At 31.8% G+C, this 21,699-nt stretch overlaps 1 protein-coding gene across 2 annotated transcripts in view; it reads right to left on the reverse strand.

The window, feature by feature from the left end:
• The window catches only part of LOC134267690 (multiple epidermal growth factor-like domains protein 10), a 130,633-nt gene that overhangs the window by 103,334 nt on the left and 5,600 nt on the right, over positions 1-21,699 (reverse strand). The gene's annotated exons all lie outside the window — the stretch shown is intronic.

Consider the following 21,699-nt stretch of genomic DNA (forward strand, 5'->3'; position numbering starts at 1 on the left):
CAAAATAAAAGTCAAGATGTCAAGGAGTATCTTAGAGAATGGAAGAACTTAGAAATTTGTAAAGGTATACGTTATAGAACAACTGTTCAAGATGGGGTAAGTATTAAACAGTTAGTGTTACCAGCACAATTCAGAGATGAAGCTTTTAAAGGAATTCATGATAATGCAGGACACCAAGGTAGGGATAAGACATTATGGTTAGCAAAGCAAAGATTTTTCTGGAATGGGATGGATAATGATATTAAATCTAGAGTAGAAACCTGTGGGAGGTGTGTTAGAAGAAAAGTAGGTGATACCCCAAGGGCTGACCTTGTTAACATTCAAAGTACCAAACCCTTAGAAATTCTTTGTATAGATTTTTTATCTCTTGAAAGATCAAAGGGTGGTTTTGAAAATATACTGGTGATCACAGATCATTTCACTAGATATGCAATGGCTGTGCCAACAAAGAACCAACTTGCTAGAACAACTGCAAAAGTATTATTTGAAAATTTCATATGTCATTATAGTTTTCCTGAAAGATTACATTCAGATCAGGGAAGAAATTTTGAAAGTAAAGTTATTAAAGAACTTTGTAAATTAGCAGGTGTGAGTAAATCACGTACAACACCATATCACCCCATGGGTAATGGTCTGGTTGAACGTTTTAACCAAACTTTGCTAAAGATGTTAGGAACTTTAGAAAATTACAAGAAAGATGATTGGAAGTCTTACATATAACCGTTGGTTCATGCTTATAATGCAACCAAACAAGAAACAACTGGTTTTTCGCCACATTATTTAATGTTTGGTTGGCACCCAAAGTTGGCCGTTGATGCATTTTTAAATTTAGACACTTCTGAAATATCTGATAAGCCAGTTAGTCATCAAACTTATGTTGACAAATTGAAGAAAAGATTAAATTTTGCTTATAATGTTGCAAAATCCAATGTTGAAAAGAACTCTTTAAGACATAAAGAGAACTACGACAACAGAGTTCGATTTTCAAAATTAGAAATCGGAGACAGAGTTTTAGTTCGTCTTCTAGCAAAGACTGGGAAATGCAAACTATCTGATAAATGGGAAAAAGATCCATATGTTGTATTAGATATTCCCAGTAGTGACATTCCTGTTTATAAGGTACAGAAGTCATCTGGCAAAGGACCAGTAAGATTACTTCATAGAAACTTACTGTTACCTTTTATGTTCTTGTCAGATGATGACTGTCTTTCAGATAACAAAACCAAGAAAAGTAAAATCAGTAAACAAAAACATACTGTTTCTGTAGAAAGTGGAACAGATTCTGAATCAAGTGATTCTGAATCCGAGATATTACTGGTGACTACACCAGCAAATACAAACAAATGTAATAATGTTTATAACACTTCTCGTGTTAACCATAATACTCATCTCAATAGTTCAGATAAACATATGAGATCAGATGGTTGTACATTTAACACATTTAATATGTCAGATTTTAGTAGACCTATATCAAGGTTAGAAGATACTTCTTCCGTTGACCCTGGATATCAAATTCAGGACAGTGGTTCTTTTAATTCAATATCGAGTACAAATTTATCCGAAACGCGTGATAATTTGTCGCGAGATTGTACATCGAGCCCGTCTACTATTCAGCAAGGTATAAGACGTTCCACTAGAGTAAAAAATCCTCCTAATAGATACGGACAATGGGTTATAGGTGAGCATGAGGCTCAAGTATGGTATGTCTAGGAGGAGAATGTCACAGGAATTTTACAGACAGGAATTTCAGATAGTCAGTTGTATATAGTTTTATGACGTAGTATTATTAGTAGTAGTATATCTTAAGTTAGTAGTGCTAAGATGTACTGATATATTTGATAGTTTTATGACTTACGTGATCGCTAGTTGATCATATTACTTATATTTTATGATGTATTATTAATCATGGATTGCTTTTCAGCTTAGCCATTCATGATGCCAGTTTTATGATAATTATACATACATGAATTGATTGAATAATTTTGTATTTCAGCTAATGCTAATACAAAAGGCTTTCTTTTCTGCTACAAAGCAGAAGATGTTGCAAAACATTAGAAATCAATTGTGTGTTGATATATTTAATTATTAATAATTGTTTTATTTCAGTTGATATATTTTGTACTCTATTATTTGATGAAATGTGAGGACACATTTTTCTCAAAGAGGAGGAGAATGTCACAGGGTGAATTATAATTAATTAATTAATATTACTAATTATCATTCATATCATTTTCATATCTTATTATAAGGCATCATATTATTATAGTAACTAGTGAATTCCGTCGTCACTACGGAATTTACTACGTTCATTCACTGCCTTATTCATTCATTCATTCATTTATACGGGTGAGTGGTCAGTGAGAGTATTCGGGTGTGTGAGTGGTTAAACAGGTTTTTCTATGTCTACTGCGCATTCGCGCCAATACTAACTCCTCGAGCACTCCAACCTTAGACTTTGGGGAGGGAAGACGTTCTCTCTCCCCAACACAAACTATCTTATGATATTGTGACGAATTCAGTCTAGGACTACGGTAAGAAATAATTGTTAAATTATTTCTTAGTATTCAAGTATTATTCAGTATCTTTTTGATCATTTTATTTAACTGAAGTGAATTTCTAAATTATCTAAATTCTTAAGATTTAAATTAATTCGCGTAAAAGTGTGTGTGAGGTGAGAAATATTAAATACATGTTTTATTATATTGCAGATCACCCTTTTTCTGATACGTATAATATATTAAATAGTATCGAACCCAGCAGCCGTATTTGTGTTCATTATTACTACTACAATACCTAGACTAGGCTGTGACATATCCTATCGTGAAGATCGTTTATCAGGTCTATCGTGTTTTGCGTTTATCGTGTTTTGCGTGTATCGTGTTTTGCGTTTATCGTGTTTTGCGTTTATCCTATCGTGCGTGTATCCTGTCCTATCGTGCGTGTATCCTATCGTATCGTGCGTGTATCCTATCGTATCGTGTATCCTGTAAAGAATAACGATGCGGGTACTGTAAGCTTCGCAGCATTATCTCAAATATCTTAATGCTTCTTGAGTTTATTTGTAAAAGCTTGATAGATACGTTAAGTGTAAGCCCTTGCAATTAGCCGATTCATTAGGACCTTTCTAGTTCGTTGTCAATTTATCTGCATACACATATATAACAGCATCATTTTTTCTAGAAAGACCGAAATAGTATTTAGATAAAATAATAAAATAAACATCGCATCCAAGTTAACAACTTTTTAATAGCTGCAAACAATATTTTATTTGATAACAAAAGACATTTTTCATTGTACAAAATTTTACTTGATCAGCCTTTCACTGTAAACAAACAGCTATGGCTTTTACTAGATGTCGTTACATTGGCAAGTTCATTGCAATTAATACATCGTTGATATTTTGTTTTTTGGGATTTTACATAAGACAAAACTGCGTGTAATAATTAGCTCATATGTAGTCTTAAACCATCTAAGGGGTATTCTAAAGATCTAGTATTTTTGTTTGATTTCATACAAGTAGTAAACATTTTCCGTATAAATCAGGCACCGCCCCCTGTTTTGTAACCTACATGTAACTGTGCTGCGTTCCGACGATTTTCAAAAAACAAAGTGTGGATTTTATTATATACAGTCATTCATATTTTTTTTTTAAGATTAAGCTTAACGTACCAGTATTTACATACTTAAATTTCATTTTTATCTTTTGTTTGCATGACTGATTTGCTTCATAATTTAAAACTGAATATCAGCTTCATCCCCCCCAAAATAAATTGAAACCAGGATAAAACCAGAAAATTTACATGAAATTGTCAACTAAATCTAGCAGAAAGTTATACCAACTTACACATGCAGGTCAATGACTTTTCCCTCCAAAACATTATCCAAAAAAATACAATAATGTTATATGCGAGTATATAGTCCTTCGCCAATTCCATTATTTTGTCAAGAGATATTTACTAATAAAATGCATCAATTTATATCGTAGCACGATATCAAAATATGCTTATTGAAAACTATAAAGCATGCATCTAACTTATCTGATATCAAAAATTATCAATTACGTCATTTTTAAACATTTTTTTATCATGAAATTCACTTTCATTTGGCGAATGCGAGTTATGAAGTAGTTTCGATATCAATATATTACTTTATTTTATATTTATATAATTATATATTACTTTGTATAGTTTGCTGAAAAAAATATTTGTACTGGAGTGTATAATAGAATACTTTCTGTTTTACAAATCTTTCCTCATGCACTGTCAATATCACAATATAAAGTCGACATCACATTAAAATTGCTCAATAAATTAAGATAACAGCCCTTTATAGTATGCTTTTGAACATGAGTTACCTGAATACTAACACGGAAAAAAAAATTTCCTTTTGCTGTCGATAACAGCGATATTGTGGAGATCGGTTCGATATCGGATCATGTTTGCTCACCCCCTTATTTAGTAGCGTCCTTTCAGATGCGAATATGTATGACTTGTGTTTTATGTTAAGATCCTTGTAACATGTAGTTTGCATGGGTGACGATTGTACTTGCCATCAATATCGTCGATATCGGATCGATATATAATCATATCGCCACTACTTCTGTGGCTGTAGGTCTTTACGCAACGCTTGTGCGGGTGTACTTCCTATTATTAGTTGGACTAACTGTTAATATCGTCGATATCGTTTCGATATCGAATCGTGAGTTTTGAAAACAGTTTTACTAACACAAACGTACCCTAACAAAAAACATCTAAATCTTCCGTAAGGCAACAACAACCACTGACTTTTTGTTTGTCATTTTATTCACATTTTCATGTCAATACTGAAATTTTGCTGACTTCGTTTTTGACCATGTATAATTGTGTTATAACTCAATTTTAAAAATAAATGTGTATATCATGATATATACGATATCGTCATGGTGTTGTCCATATCGACGATATTGACATAAAATTTGTTCTTGTAATTGATTGTAAATTAATTTTGCTATACTTCTATAATGCATCTTTCTTGTAAGTGGATGTAAGAGAGAGAGAGAGAGAGAGAGAGAGAGAGAGAGAGAGAGAGAGAGAGAGAGAGAGAAATAGAGAGAGAGCAATATTTGAATAAAAAATATCTGAAAAATTGAATGCATCCTACCGTAGGCAGATATAACATTTCCTGTTAAAATAAATCCAACAATAAAAAAATTATACGCCAGCAAGGCTCCTCCACCCATGCTCTCTGATAAGGGTCAGTTTGATTGCTAGAAGTGCAAATTAAAAGTTTTTGAGACTTCGCAGCTATTTATGCATTTTTTTTCTTATGTACGTTTAACGGTTTGCTTGGTAAACAAAACAGATCATTGAATTGGGAAAAGATTTCCATGAAAAGGTTTGTTGATTTAGTAAGAAACCCAATTACGTTACTTTTGTTGACATATATTTGTGTCATTAATATTGTGGCTTAAATTTATTAACTACTCTCTGTTTTCCTATGAAGTCATCTTCACAGAGTACTTAAAATGCGGATAAATACGCTTGAAAAATATCCGGTGAGGCATGTTCCTTTGTATTTTGTGTTCTTGTTTTTAATGCATGCATAAACAATATTTTACTTAATGTCACTATTATAAAGTTTCCTTAACTTTCCAAATGCTTCCATAACATAAAATTGTCCAACAAGCTCGTGTACTAGTAGAATCAACTCTTGCGAACGTTCACTAATATATATATATTCAAAAACCCTATAAATTAATAGCAAATACATACAAGTATGTTTAATGGGGAAATAGATAGGGGAAACTAAAAGTTACGTTAAGAAATTTCTTTTTGTAATATTTTTATCTGATTGAAAAGACGATTTAAACTTATTATATTTTGGAGACTAAATTGGGGATTAATAAGGCCTTTAAGATTAAGCTGATTTTTTTTACATGTTTACACGTACCTTTGAGAATACCTGTTTTAATACATGTATATTAAAATATTTATTTGTTCAAGTGTGTATTGTCGTTATTGTGATTTAATGAAATTTAATAAAAAATTATGTTACTTAATTCTAAAATCAAAATATTCATGAATACGGGGCAACTTTATCAAAATTGTGACCTCAAAGATATATTGTCATTATGTTTATTTTTAATCCTTTCCATTTCACTTAGCATCTGTTCTAAAAAGTTCTTTAAACACTTGAAATTTAGTTTAAGAAGTATTGCTCCACAAGCATAATTATATCACCCTGGACGAAGTCGTATGACACATATCTGGCGTATATTTTTTGTTATTTTCTTTGTTTGCAGTTCCAACGTGTTTGATATAGCATCAGAAAACATCATTGCATGTACTTAAATTTATCAGTCACAAGGCTTTTACAAACGTGTATCTTGTCATCACTACATAACGGTGTAGGATATATGCTAACAAAATAAATGCCTTCTTATAATGCAATGTTTGCTGAAGAGTCGGCACTTCTGACACCATTTTCTAAAATTATATTATTTCAAACTGATATGAAAATAACATAGGGAGTAGTATCAAGAGTTTTAAATGACAATATATCATAACATATATGGGGACTTATCTATAAAGCTTTTATATAAATTTCTTGATACATTTTTGCATTAAATATACCTTGTTTTAACTTTCAACGAAAAAATACAGAGATACATTCTATACATGTATCCTTTACTGCAGTGGATATGACGTTATATATATTGCATACAATCTGTCAAAGAAATTGAATTAAAGGGTACACTTTCAAAAAAAAAATCACACGAACTATCCTCAATTTGTCCTTACGAAACACGTACACGTGCTTGCCTAATATGTATACGTTTTGAATATACTTGCTTTGTCTACTTACGTGCAGCAGAGAACATTTCACATTCATTCTTTTGAATTTTAATGCGTATATATCAAACAAGAGAAAGATAAAAACGAAATTATATTTGCTAATATATTCAAAATCATAAAAGCACACTGAAGAACAATAATCCAAAAATTCTAAATAAACAAAAAAAAAATCTACAGTTTATATACATTTCAATCCAACCTAAAAATTAATTTTTCATTTGACATTAAAAAAAAAAACAAAGGTGCAAAACTAAAATAAATGTTAATTCTGAAACATTTAAGCCTAACAGTTGAAAAATTAACTCATTGTTCAAGAAAAATGGTTTTGGTTCATAATGTTCTTCAGGGTAAAATGTTACATGAACATCATTTCATGTAGGATTGGTTAAGCCATTTTACAAAAAGAGTTAGATGATAAATTCCGTTTGTAGATCAAAGACGAATATGAAAATAATAATTAACACTATTACATGTACATAGATGCAATGTAAACTGTGTTAGCTATAAATCATGTGAGAATAATAAGTTCGAGTGCTCTCACTTAGACAGTATTTCCCTTTATTTGAAGTCTTCAGGAGAAGTGCCGTTTTCACTCATTTCAACTCTGCGCAATTTAAACGCAAGCATTTCTCTCATTATTTTAATCATTTCTTTCTGATTTGCAAGGTGTTGGTAAAACATGCTGTCTACACATTGATCTCCATAATATCCGGGTTCACACAATCCAGAACAGGATCCGGTCACGTGATTGCACGGTTTATTGCCTCTACAGTAACCACATCGTTCTTTACATTCCACGCCATACCAACCATGAGAACAGCCTGAAAATAGGTTTTAATGACATCATTCGCAGATTGTATTTATTTAAACAATAAAATGCTTTCTTTGTTAGCTATTAGTGGAGTTAATTGAAGCAGCTTTTGCAGAAAATATACATAAACTGCGTAAGTGTATTTTTTTTACTGCAATAACTGCAGTAATAACAAACAAAGAAAGATATTTTATTGTCTATATTTGTATCTGTTGAAATAATCATATAAAGATGGCTTAAAAAGTTTAATTATTGTATTAATGATGCGAACGTCTTTATAAGTTTCATTGATGGAACAGTCCCTGATCAAGAAATCTGTACAGGCGACACGCCTAATGTAGTTCATGCAGTGAAAAACGCAATTGGTTTTCTTAAGAAATAAAGGAGAAAATATTCAGTGGATGTAAATATATGATTTATGATAACAGATGATTTTTAATTACGACAAGTTACTGCAGATTCCTAATTATTCGCGAGGAATCAATTTCCGCGTAATTTCTCAAGAAGTGTCACTCACGAAAAAAAAAACACTCGCTTTTATCTTTATGGTGCTAAAATCCATGTAAATTCTGTTGATCTACTGTCCATTCGTGAATTATGATTCTCTCGATTTGACGTTTAAGACCCAGTTTGCGATAAATAGTACTCGCGAAATATAATGAATCTACAGTATTTTGTATTAATATGAAAAAGAGAAATGGGGAAAACAGTGCGGTATCATAATACATTGTGTTTGATTCACTAAATACTTCGTATCTATTTGTTTGTGTATGTGCTGTTTAATGTCACTTTCGAGAATCATTTCACTCATATGGAAACGCAACCACTTGCCAGTGTACAGCTGCAAATATGTCCTATCCTCGACACTTATGGCCATTGAGCAGTGAGGTATATTTTCAGTGCAAACACCTTCATCTACAAGGGATCTGTTTTATGGTCTCATCAGAAGAATCAGTCTTGAGCTCCACATTAAACAGTGGGATTCGAACCTGTGAGGTAAGGATCTACACCTTACTTCATGACTTTTATGGAGGCCAGTGCGCCACACGTGCAACCTAATTTTGCTTTTAATAATCCTAAAATTTTTGTTGTTTTTTTATTGATGGGTCTAGGGTTTGAGCATTTAAGGATAATTTTTTTTTAAAAAATGATGCTTTTACATACGTTCATTGCATTTTTGCTGCTGATACCCGGGTTGACACAAGGAAGGATACACCCCAGTCACGTGATCACAGGTTTCATTACCGCCACAGTTACCACACTCTATCTCACAATCTCTACCGTACCATCCCGGATAACATGCTTGAAAATAAATCAGAATTATAGCTAAATGTTTCATCGCATAATTCTTAGATTTTCGTTACGTTTTTTTTTTTTCAATTTTATTTGAAACATTAGAATTGGTATTAAGTAAAGAATATTGACAGATTAAGTAAGTAATATGTTCAATCACACCTAATTCAAAATTCGATTGTATTTATCTAGTTTAACGTCCTTCGTGAGAATTTTTCACTCATGTGGAGACGCATTCAGATGCTGACGGAGAGCAACATTTGAACAATTTTGTTCAAAATAAGATAATTTTGGAAATGCGGGGGAGACATTAACGCGTTTTTTATCATTTTAATTCTTAATACGTGAAATGAGAATTAAACCGCGCTATGTGGTATATAAAACGAAAACATTGTCATTATTACGATTTCTTGATCTTTAATTAACATTTGTGTGAGAATTAATCTGATTTTACTGGATATTTAGTTTATAAGTTGATGATTCATTGTTCATCCATAAGTTGTTAGATAACGTCAAAGTTCGGCCAAGTCATCCTTTTTGTGAAAATCCCGGGATCACTCCATCTTAAACGCGTATATTATTGACATAGGCTTGGGAAAAATGCATTTAGTCACTGGATTTCAAGTAGCATAAGAGATCTGAGAAAAATAGAACTTCCTTTGACGTTGAGTAAAGGTGTGGTCGCTGTTTGGAGGCTCTGTTTGAAGTGTGTATCCCCCTAAACAAATTAAATGCGTTACTGGACGTTGTTGGCTGCTGAACTGTTCTTGATATTGCTACTAAAAATGGAACATCATATGGAAAGATTGGGAGTATTTTGAAATATGACAAAAAATAAAGATAAGTTGGTGCAGGAGGATACCCAGGCTTTTCTTGAGAAAAAAATGGAGAAAAGGTCCGCATTTTGTAGAATTAGATATTGGATATAAGGGCAGTATGCTTCTAAAAATGTGACGTGACATATATAACTTGACGTTACGTCGAAGTCTCCCCAGTATGTTACAACCATCCATATTCAGAAAGCTCGTATGACCTTATTAGTGATTACAAATTGGTTAAATTTTCCAATATTATTGCATTATGACTCTATATTATGAATATGCCTGTTGTTTGCTTTCATTAAATCATGCTAAAAGTTAAGAAAGAAATTCCACGAGTTTTTTGATCAACTCTCGCATAACTTATACTGTAGGAAGAACCACAATATTGTTATATATTTAATGTATATCAAAAAGTCATATTATGTCATCCTAAATTATACTGCTTCCTTTGTTCTCTTACCAAACACTTCAAGTTCACATAGCTCGTTGAATGCATATGGAGAATATCCCTGAGGGTAGATAACTCCTGGAAGTCTCTCATTGTAGTAGATGACATACCGTCCATGTGTTACACATTCTATCGTTAAAGTATTGTACCTCTAGTGTAGTTTGAGTCTTTATAGCAAAGATGTCCTTCATGTTTATCAGTTGTATTGGAAACGTAAACAGACATACCTAGAAATCGACCAGTGTAACCATTGCTAGAATCTAAAATATGGTTATGGAGAAAGTAGTTAACTTTCTGCATAGAAGATTACAAGTACATTTCTTTGCTTTTTTTAAAATCTAAAATTCATCCATTGCAAGTTTGGATTCACGTTCCTTAAATTAATTTGTTCAATTTAACAAAAAAAAAATGCCTGAGCTAAAATTGCAGCCTACGTTTAAATATATTATTCACTTCGTTTATCACTTGCTTGTGGTTTAAAGGATGTATGTTGAACAGAAAAATCTGATTTATATTACATATGGTACGATCTAAAGTGTGTTATATAAAGACATTCTATTTTTTTTTTTCTGATATGAAACGAGAGATTATTTACAACATAATCATGTCACAATTTATGAACATACGTGTTTTATATATTTTATTAGTAAACAGTGTTGCCTATCTATGGCCCATCATGTCCACCATACCTTTACTCTTGTTCAGCAGGTTCTAACAGGAAATAAAATCGAATGCATTCTTTAGAAATCAGATTGTGCCTAGCAGTTAATCAAGTCCTTCGTTGTTAAGAAACCTGATGATAAGTAAAGTATAATCGTATGATTATGTGTATAATGTAGACAAAGAAGTGTTTTTACAAAGTATTGTGTATACATGTAGTATTTGTCTTTAAGTTGTTGTCTAAAGGCGGTACACTCAGTCAATGTGTGGACATAAATATAATGTAAAGTACAATGAAATATATATTGAAGTACAATGTAGTAAAATGCAACTAGGTGATTGTATAATATATTAAAACTCCTAAATGAGTGAACATGAAAATACATCAGTATGGGTAAAATATGATAATGTTTATTATGTTTGTATATATATTTGAATTGTATTGATAATATTGGTCCCATCCGTCTATTCAAGACCATCCATTCTGATTTTGCCATTTTAGAACGCATTTTTAAATATTGAGAGTAAAAAAAAAAATGTTTCATCGCATGAATAATTGGAAACTGAAGGTCACTCTGTGTGATAATTTTGCATGTTTTAACTACATGTTAACAGTATTTAAAAGGGTTTTGACACACAATTCACTTCAGAAAAAGTATTCAAAGAAACTAATTTTTTCTTTTTAGAAAATCTTATTGAAGTTATGGTATATCTGCAGAAGAAATAGTATTTTTTTTTAAAGTTCATGAAAGTTTCTCCAAGTTATCTTGTTTTTGCGTGAAAACATTGTAAACTTAGTGAATCGTTTAAAAAAGAAGATGTATGTTTTTAGTCGAGCTTGTTCATACACTCCATCGATAATATAAACAAGATAGTGGTTAATTCGAATCAAGAAGTCAAGAAAATCCGACAAAAAATTATTATAAAGCACGTGAAGCAAAATTGTCGAAAAAATGAAATTATCTCTAAGTTGATTCGATACGTACGTAAGACCAAGCTTTATGAATGTTTCTTTTTAAATCAAGGTAGATTTTTGACAAATAATTTGTTGAAACAAGAATATCAGCACTCTCGTTTAAAGGTATCATTGCATCATCGCAAGTTCTTCGGAGTGACAATGAATGACAGTAAATCATTTAATATATATCAGTTGTTGTCTGACCTTTTTATACTAATTGTTAGTCCATTATTTATACTCTGAATTGTCCACGGTTTCTGCTATTATTTCCTGGTCATAGCAAGGAAGAGAAGGATGTGACCGAGGGGATGCCCACTCATCCCTGACAATTGATCTCATATCTGATGTTTTGGATGTCCTTGTTTGCTCTGCTTCCATTTTACACTTTTAATTTACTTTTGAGCTTCCATACTGTTCGTTTTCGACAGATATCGACACTTCATGTAGATAATTTCTGAATGTCAACTTATTTTCATTCATTCTGAAGCGTCATCGTATATAGATGAAGATTTATTGATTTATTGATCGTATATTGCTTAACCTTCTTTTCGAGAATTTTTCTCTAAGAATAAAAATGTCAGTACATAGTTCTGCATCTTATTTTTGACATGAAGCTGATAACAAAATTGGAACATGACCGCAAGTGAGTTAAGGATACGTATGGCGGTTTCTATGCAAATTAATTAATTAAAACCCATAATTGCTATACATTCGACCAATAAAGTGTTAAGACTTTTTTATGATACATTCTTGGTACCCACGACATGCGATTGCAAGTACACATTATGACGTCATATTATGAGGTACTCGACCTTTACTACACATGTTTATAAGAAACATCAACAAAATCGCTTTGGCGAGTAAGCATTACTTATTTTGTTTTACAGAAACAGGGTAAAAAGAGAAGCAATATATTTTAAGGATTTAAGATATTGCTACACAAATGTCGACACTGCAATTGTTTAGTTACTATTCGTACAGATTTATGTTGAACTAGAGCAAAGCTCGTTGCAAAGCAACGAGTAGGTCTTCCGTCCTGTTTTGACCGGAAGTGGCGTCAACAAAAGAAAGCAATGAGCTACGTCGTCTCCAGTCACTTTATAATTTCAATTTTGCATCAAAACCTTAAAAAAAATAAGCTATTTTTTGGCTACTTCCGGTTTGACCGGAAGTGATGTTCACGGACAGAAAATTAAGTTTTATGCTTCCTGTGACATATGTTACCCAAAAACTTGTCAAGAACGGCAAATATATGCATTTTTGACGACTTCCGTTTACCAGAAGTGACGTCTCCGGACGAATTTTGACGACATCAATAGATAAAGCTTGACATTTTGAACAACTTTGCTTCTTAGACGTATAACAAACTTTTTGAGATATTTGGATAAAACTTTTGGCCCCTCTAGATCCCTTAATTTAGGGGTCAACCCTTTTTTCGAGATATCATTTGAAAGATCTTTTAATTCTGCACAAATTTTGTTCTATATGTTTTAACAAAATATTTTTAGTTTAGAGGATAAAAAGCAAAAAATGTGAAAATTTTCGCTCTTTTAGGCGTTCTAATTTTTGACCGTTGTATAGCGCCATTTTGAATATAGAAATCGAAAAACAAAAACCAATGTGCACAACTTCAATCCTTTTATTATCTAATATCAGTTCAATTTCTTCTCCAGCTTTAGCCCTCTCTGAGCCTTTGTCTGGAAACGAAAGCCTATTAATTTTCGTATAAATGGGGATTACTCAAAACCGGAAGTGATTTTTTTGAAATTTTAGACACTCTGATAGGGAATAGTAACTTCTAAACCCTCTTTAATTTTTGAGCGAAATCAATTGAGAAATAAGTGAAATATGAGGCTTCAAAGTTGGCGTCTAGGAAGTAGAAGAAAAAAAGAAGATAATCTTTACCAACAGAATCAGAAGAAGGGTAACAATGCACAGTCCAGTGTAAGTTTAGTAACATTTTCTTAGTGGAAGAAGGATATAGGATTTTTGCAGCACATTTATTAATTTTTAGAATATTCTACTTTGTATTATACTTTGTTTATTTTATATTAAATAGGACATGTCCTTGTGCCAACGTTGTCTCGTTGATTTGTTTTATTACTCTGAATGGGAAAGAACTATGACGTCATAATATGACGTCATAATGTGCACTTGCAAGAAAATACATATCGTACTACATATGTAATAATTTGAACTTTGTATATAAAATATGCATTTTTATTATTTAGCTAATTTTCGTAGAAAAGACCGTTTTCAACCTTTACTCATTTGCGACCTTCCTCTTTACGGCTGATCATTCTGGAAAACCTGACTGTATTAACTTATTTTGATATACAATCGATACCCTTTTCTGTAAAATTATCACATATTGAGTCAAAGTTGTTTGAAAAATGATTGCTTTTACTTATTTCTCATTCATGTTCTGATATATAGCACGTTATGTACTGTTTAATTGAGATTTCAAACATAAGGGAGTTATGTCTGTGTTTTAAAATTAGGAATGACAATTTGTAACCCTTTAATATAATCGATTAATCGGTAGGAACGATGCTAATCGGTTAGAAAATCCGTAATCGATTAGTCGGAAAAAATTAAAATTATGTAAATTTGAGCGCAGTTTCCTTAAAATCCGTTCTTTTTTTTTTGTTTTGGAAAGGAAAGAACTGCATGAATTTTTATTTAGTGTTTTACACGTCTTATAATTAAGAATATTTGGGGGTAATTATAGATCTCCAGATTGAAATCGCCGGGTAACTGGTCAATTCGTTTAGTGTCAATTAATGTTTTATAATATCATGCCGTTACCCAGATTAATCTTAATTTTTCTTGTCTATTGAATTTGAAATAAAATATACAGCAAAACTTGGTTATAACGAAGTCACAGGGACCTATGAAATTATACTTCACTATACCTGTAATCATAATAACCGTATTAAAAATTCGTTAAATTTATATAGATGGGGAACCAAGATGACTTCGCTATATCCGTAACTTTGCAATATCCGTGTTCGAACTGAACGAGGTTTGCTGTACTCTTATGTGCATGAAATTCCCCGATCAAAATAATACACAGAATGTAACTTCTAACGTATTTTTAGCTTTTTAATGGATATGAAAAGTAAATTCAAAATGTGAATCTTGATACGACTGAGCGGTTAATCGGTCGGAACGTATTGCGGTTAACCGATTAGCTATTCTCCAATCGAATGCCATCCCTATATAAAATACATGTCTATTGTATCATTAAAGCAAAATTCAAAAAAAAATTATAGCAATAGTTTGATTAATCAATACCCCATTCTTCATTGGTTGTCCTGTAGTAGATATTAATTAGACGGACACTGAGTACTCTTCCTAGATCCACCCGCCAGGTTGCAGTTTGTTGATCATCTCCCGATATCGTACATTGTCCTCCTAGAGCACTGCGGTCTGAATACCGCCCATCTACTGCTTTATCCGCTCCCAATGGCAGGTCACTGAAGGGACATTGATGCCATGCAGGCTTGTTTAATGCTATGTTTTCTATATGTGGAAATTAAATGATGTGTAGAAAAAATATCTCGTTATTTAGTCGTATATCAATGAATTCATTACTGATTTTTAACATATAACTTTAAATCCGTTAAATTTTTTAACACACTCAGTAAAAGTAAAGGATGCCATGTCAGAGTCAAATTAGTATTAAAAAGAAAAGAAGAAAATAGATGATGGCTTAACCTTGTGCTGACACTCAAATTGAAAAGTAGGGGAAAACTTACCATAGGCAGATGTTAAGGTCACGACCATGACCAATCCAAAAAAAAATTTCAAAAAGATCACTCTTCTGTCCATCTTAAAATAAATGAATGGAAAAATGTATAAACTTATATTAAGGATTTTCCTTTCCTCAATACGGAATAAGGAAGATAGCAGGATTTATTTTGTTAATATTTACTTTCTATTTTCATTAATTTTGATATCAGGGAAATTAATGCATTACAAATAAATACACTAGGATAGGCCATGTTCTGGTATTGCACATTTTCGATTGGGAGAACTTAATGAATAGTGACTACGGGTATTTGATACAAAAGGCAATATGAATTTTAAAAAAAATTGCGCATTATAATTTTTTTCTAAACATAAGTTTTTATATGAAAAATGATTTGTCCAACACTGTAAAGGGCTCTGACATATGTATCTTATACAAGAAATGATGGGAAAAGAATATATAGGGGGTGGGGAGGGCTTATAATGCAAGTGGTCAAGGGGCGCCTTGACTGCTCTATAAGGTTCAAATGCCCGACTTCTTGTTACTGTTTTAGTTTTAGAAGGGCAGAAATGAAGTCTTCTAATTGGACACCTGTAATGACGAATAATGACCCCCATCGAATAATGACCGGGGGTCATTTTTCGACAGCAAAAAATGACCCCCGGCTATTTATCGACGTAGAAAAATGACCCTTTTGTCCGTAGAAAAAGTGTCACCACCCTAAAAATTTGCAAAACCCACGTGAAGAAAAGTGCCCCCCGTAGAAAAATGACTCCCTGTGGATTAAAGCTGAAAATTTTAGGGGGCAAAAAAAATTAGATAAAGAAGCATATTGGCCAAAATGCTCACCTGGGCTTATTTGGAATAAATTGATGATATGTTGATCTCATAACATACGATTAAAGCTATATTTTAAGGTCAATGAGATGATACAGAATCTAAAGGAGTAAAGATTTATCGAGCCTAAAGGGTTAGGTAAACATTGTTTTTCGATGGTGGAAATCATCGTACTGACAGAAAAAATCAGCAGTACCACATATTATTATATCCTCCACTTGAAAAGCGGGAGGATATATAGTAATCGGTATGTCTGTCCGTCCGTCTGTTACGCTTTGGGGTATCCATCTGTTATCCGCAACTCCTCTTATATATAAAAAAAGATGTGTTTGGGAAACAGCTATGCCCCTGTATGGCAACATAGCGAAGATTAAACTTTTCTTAAATGCAATTCAAATTTAATGGTAGCCAAAGTAGGGTCTTCTCACAAAAAATACAACTGCAAAATCGGAAAGCCCTTGCACCACTTGTTCAAAATTAGTGGCTAAGGATAGGTGTTTGAAAAGTAGGTCAAAAATGTCAAAGGTCAAAGTTGACGCATATGGTTTCTTAAGAAAGGTTTAATGCAACAAGGATTACATTTGAGAAGTATGAGAGTATTAGTATCTACAGTTAAAAATTTATAGCCAAATTAAATTAAAAAAAATGGCTTTTTTTGTAAAATGGGACGGATTCCAAGGTAAAGGTTAAAAGGTAAAATTTGGTGGTACCCAAAGTAAGGTCTTGTCACAAGGAATATACACATATTGAATATGAAAGGCATAGCTACAATAAATGAAAGTTTTTGCGGAGAAACAGACCACCAGATGGACAGACAGACAGACAGCTAGACAGACAGACGGACACGATAAAACTATATACCCCCGAATCTTCGATTACTGGGACATAAAAAGAAATAGTCTTTAATTAACTTTTCATATTATGAGTATAAAGAAGACGTTACAGAAATGAAAATGTTTGTACTGATTTTCATAATAAATTCTCTGAAAAATATACTCAAAACTCGGTAAAAGGGTGGAGTAAAACAAGAATTTAGAAATGTAATGAATACTGTGTGCTAAATCAAAAGGTTATGTCTACATGTACATGTATAGTTTTTGCCTGAGAATGTGTATTTTACACTAGCCCATAGCTTTACAGAGCATGTTTTAGGTGTTATACCCACCCCACCCCCTTACTTTTTTAGGAGAAAGTCGATTATGAACAAAAGCAACAAAAGAAAAACAAAAAAAACCTCCCTACCTTTATTTTTCTATAAGAAGGGACTAAAATCAGCTTAAAATAATCAACTTTTCTATGATTTTCAAGTGTTACTTTGCCACAATACGTTCAATTATACCCCACCAACATTTAAAGTATGCTTTCATCAAGGCAAAGTAAATGTGATATGATAGAACTTGTGTGAAGGCTGAACTTCATTTCAATATCTTATCTAGATTTAGAGCCTCTTTCGGTATTATTGAAATGTAGAGTTTTATTTATATTTTTGTTTGTAATTTCTTTGGTTTTGATTTAACGTATTTTTTTGTGGGGGGGGGTTAAAAATGTCCTCCTTTTTCATTGTCAAAAAGGATTTGCCAAAGCTAAGCTACACAAGCTAAAAGTTGAAGTGAAGGAAAAATTAATTTTTGTATTGAAGAGTATTGGAACCTGATTGTTGCATGGTTTGATTTCTAAAAACAAGTGGAATATCATTCTTTAAGCAAACGCTATAAGGAGGAAATTAAAAAGAAATTTTATTGCTTGACAATAAAAGAATCTCTTTTCACTTTAAAGGAGGGCATTTTTAAATGGGGGTCAATTTTATTTCAGGACTAACATATAAAATAATGACCCCTGTGACACTTTTTCAACAAAAAAATTTTTTTTCTACGGGTATCATTTTTTGTCGTTGAAAAATGACCACCGGTCATTATTCGATGGGGGTCATTATTTGTCTTTACGACACCTTTTACTCTATCTTGTCAACATTGAAGATAATTTGTTAAAAAAAAATTAATTAAATTTCAGGGTTAATGAAAAGGCCATATTATAAGTTGCAAAGCGGATGGATACATCAGTTTGAGTGTTGTTTAAGACCTGCAAAAATGATTTTTGATTAATTTTTTTTAAAGACGTGAATGCAAAGGACAAATTCAAATATTTTTTAGCAAAACAAGATATTCATCTTAAAACTTCAATCATTATAAAAATAAAAATATATTTAATATCTTTATTTTCTTGTTAATGCCTTTTTCTACATTTAATCCCCAAGAAATGACCTTATCTGAAATAAATTCTTCTTTCAATTTGAGTGAATAAATTTATGTTTAGTCTAACAGTTTCACAATTACGTCCCTGCATGAGCTGAATTCTTACAAGTGCCTCCTTTAAAGGGTTTTATATCAGGCATCATAGTAATTGTAACTGTAATTTTACCGTTGCTAGAAACGATTCAAAATATTGATATTCAGTTATATTATAGAATACTCTCAGAAACATTCAAGTCTACAATCTGACACCATGTTGATTAAGGTCCAGGTTTAAGGTTCATAAACCATCTGCTCACTCATATAAAATGTTGCTTTAACCTTCAAGATTTTCCAAAAGAAGTAAAATACAAACAATTATAACATAGTTTACTGGTCAAAATTGGAAAAAACACTATTCACCTTGGCAAATCTATGAGGGAATGATATACATCTATGTCATTAAGAGTTATCTCTCTTATCACAGTATCTCAGAGTATCAATGAACCCTAAAATCACTTGAATAAAATATAAATAAAATAGGTGTCACATAATGTAATGCGTCGCCTTAATATAATGTTTACATAAAACTTTTTTATATGAATATTTTTAATCTATTTATAAACTAACAACTCTTGTTAATTCTGGATCTAAATAGCCTAGCGTTTAAAAAAAATGAAAAGTTTATCCCAGGTTAAAGAATATACTTTGGATAACTATCGAAATAAAACCCTATATGCATACATCATTTGGAGGTATCAAACAGCATTAAAACTCAAATGTCATAAACAATTACAAATTAGCGGAGGAAACACAGAGATCTGACAATCTCATACGGTGTTTATTTATATTTAATCAGAAAGTAGTATTCTTTAAAATAATGATTAATATTATGTTCATGAAAATTACGCTTCGTTCGTGATACACAAGTATCCGACATTGTGAGTCGATTTCTAGTCAAACGTAAAACACAATGTAGACAGTTACCTGCTACATGTACTTCAGATCTATAGATGTTATGAACATTTTATTTATATAAGTACTAGTATTTACAACAATACACATATAGGCATTTGTTTTATAATTACTATTTTAGAACCATTTTGTCCGAATCTAAGCTATTGCAGCTTGTCATAATGAGAGGGTTGACTTAATTGTCCCAGTTCCTGGTATCCTGTGTTGTCTTCCACTTTATCATAGATCTCTGTGTTGAGTGTTTTTTCTTGAGAATTATCTTTTGTATTTTTTCCTTGTAATTCTTTCTCTTTTTTCTCTTATTTTTGTAGCTTCTGAAACAACACAAAAAGGAAAAAAATACTGATGATTAAGATTTATTTCCTTATTCATAACACTTACAGCATGATAAACCTAGTTTTGAATGTTAGTTTAAATGTAACATAAGATCATACCTACCGGAAAATTAAGAATATGTTGAGTGTAAGACTGAGACACAGAATTGCTAAGACTCCGTACAAAAATGAACAACATGGGCTGCTTTGATCAGGATTTAAGGATACATTAATCACTGAAAAAAAAGAAAACCCACAATAAATACAGAATGTTTTCAATCTCACATACATCGTACACATTAACTAAGAGGTAAACATTCATTTTCTAAAAGTAAGAGCGTTCCATAAATAAAAGTACGAGCGTTCCATAAATAAAAGTACGTGCGTTCCACAAATAAAAGTACGAGCGTTCCATAAATAATGTCATTAGCTCGATAACATACAACATACAAATCAATGCCATTAGGATTGACTTTCTCTAATCATTGAATCTTTTATGAGGTGATAACAGTTTATTTGACCACTTTTCATCACAGATCTTCATTGTAAAACGCTGGAAAAAGTGCTACTCGAGATACTGCATTTAAAATGAATATTCAGAAATAAGTAAGTTAGTCTGAAATTATAAGCTTCATTACAGGTGCTGTGAAACTTGTTAAAAATCCCAAAGATATATTAACTGAAGTATGTGAAATTTACAGCAACCAACGTATGTTTTATAAATAAACGAACAGGTGGATTTAAATGAGCATAAATGATATAATGGGCATCAAAAATGGGTACCATCCTTAGCGATAAGGACATACAACAACCAATGTATATTTGCAAAAATTCAACAAATTCTCACTGAGTATGTTTAATTGAATTTAAGACATGTAGCAAGTTGGATAGACATTGTTTTGGGGATAGTTCAGACTGTTTTTAAAAAAGAAGCATTTAAGAGTAAAAAAGTTTAATACTCAAAGGTCATCAAATATTTGGAAAAATGAGTAAAAATGACAGCGTGTAGGACTATCTGAACAATTGTTGTGAAAAATAAATAGTTGTACTTATTAATGTTTGTCTGAAATTCAAACAGAAAATAAAACTTCAATCCAATTGCTTTCAATCCACAAAACAATTTACAGTGAGATACACTTGACAAAACAGCAAAGGCCTAAAAAGAGCAAAGAATTGTTAGAGAGAAAAAAACAGTTTTATATGATATTTTCTTAAATATAAGTGGTTTTGTTGTTCAAATTCTTATTGGGGGAGTAATTCAAATTTCTGGAAGACACTAGAAAGCAATTTTTTTGCAAAAAAACGAAAGGTTTATGAGAGGAAGGAGCCAGAATGGAATTCACTAGATTAAATTTCTTCATGATAACGTCCAAAAACCCACAGACAATGAAGTGTAAAGAAGTTCCGGGGATGTTAATGTTTACAATATTGGCCAGCACTTTAAACTTTTGACTTGTTTTATTTCCCAAAACTTAAAAAAACACCTTTCATAAAGAAAAAAAACAAGTACAAGAAATCAGAGGATCTGCCATATTCCAATATACGAAGGGTCATACTCAAATATGTGTTCTAAAAACATCAAAATTGAATAAAAATGTTACGGATATGTGTTTTAATCCATAGACAATATTTCAGCTTAATCATTAAGACTAAATTATAGAAAAGCTTTTCTTGTTTCTTTCCGAGCACCGATGACATTATTCATTGAATGTTCCTCGTACATATTTACATACGGTTAAAGATAGTTTAAAACGACTATGATTTCTA

This window comes from Saccostrea cucullata, unplaced genomic scaffold (genome assembly GCF_032062105.1).
Source record: "Saccostrea cucullata isolate Sc308-1 unplaced genomic scaffold, CSIRO_AGI_Scuc_v1 ctg4688, whole genome shotgun sequence".
Classification (NCBI taxonomy): domain Eukaryota; kingdom Metazoa; phylum Mollusca; class Bivalvia; order Ostreida; family Ostreidae; genus Saccostrea; species Saccostrea cuccullata.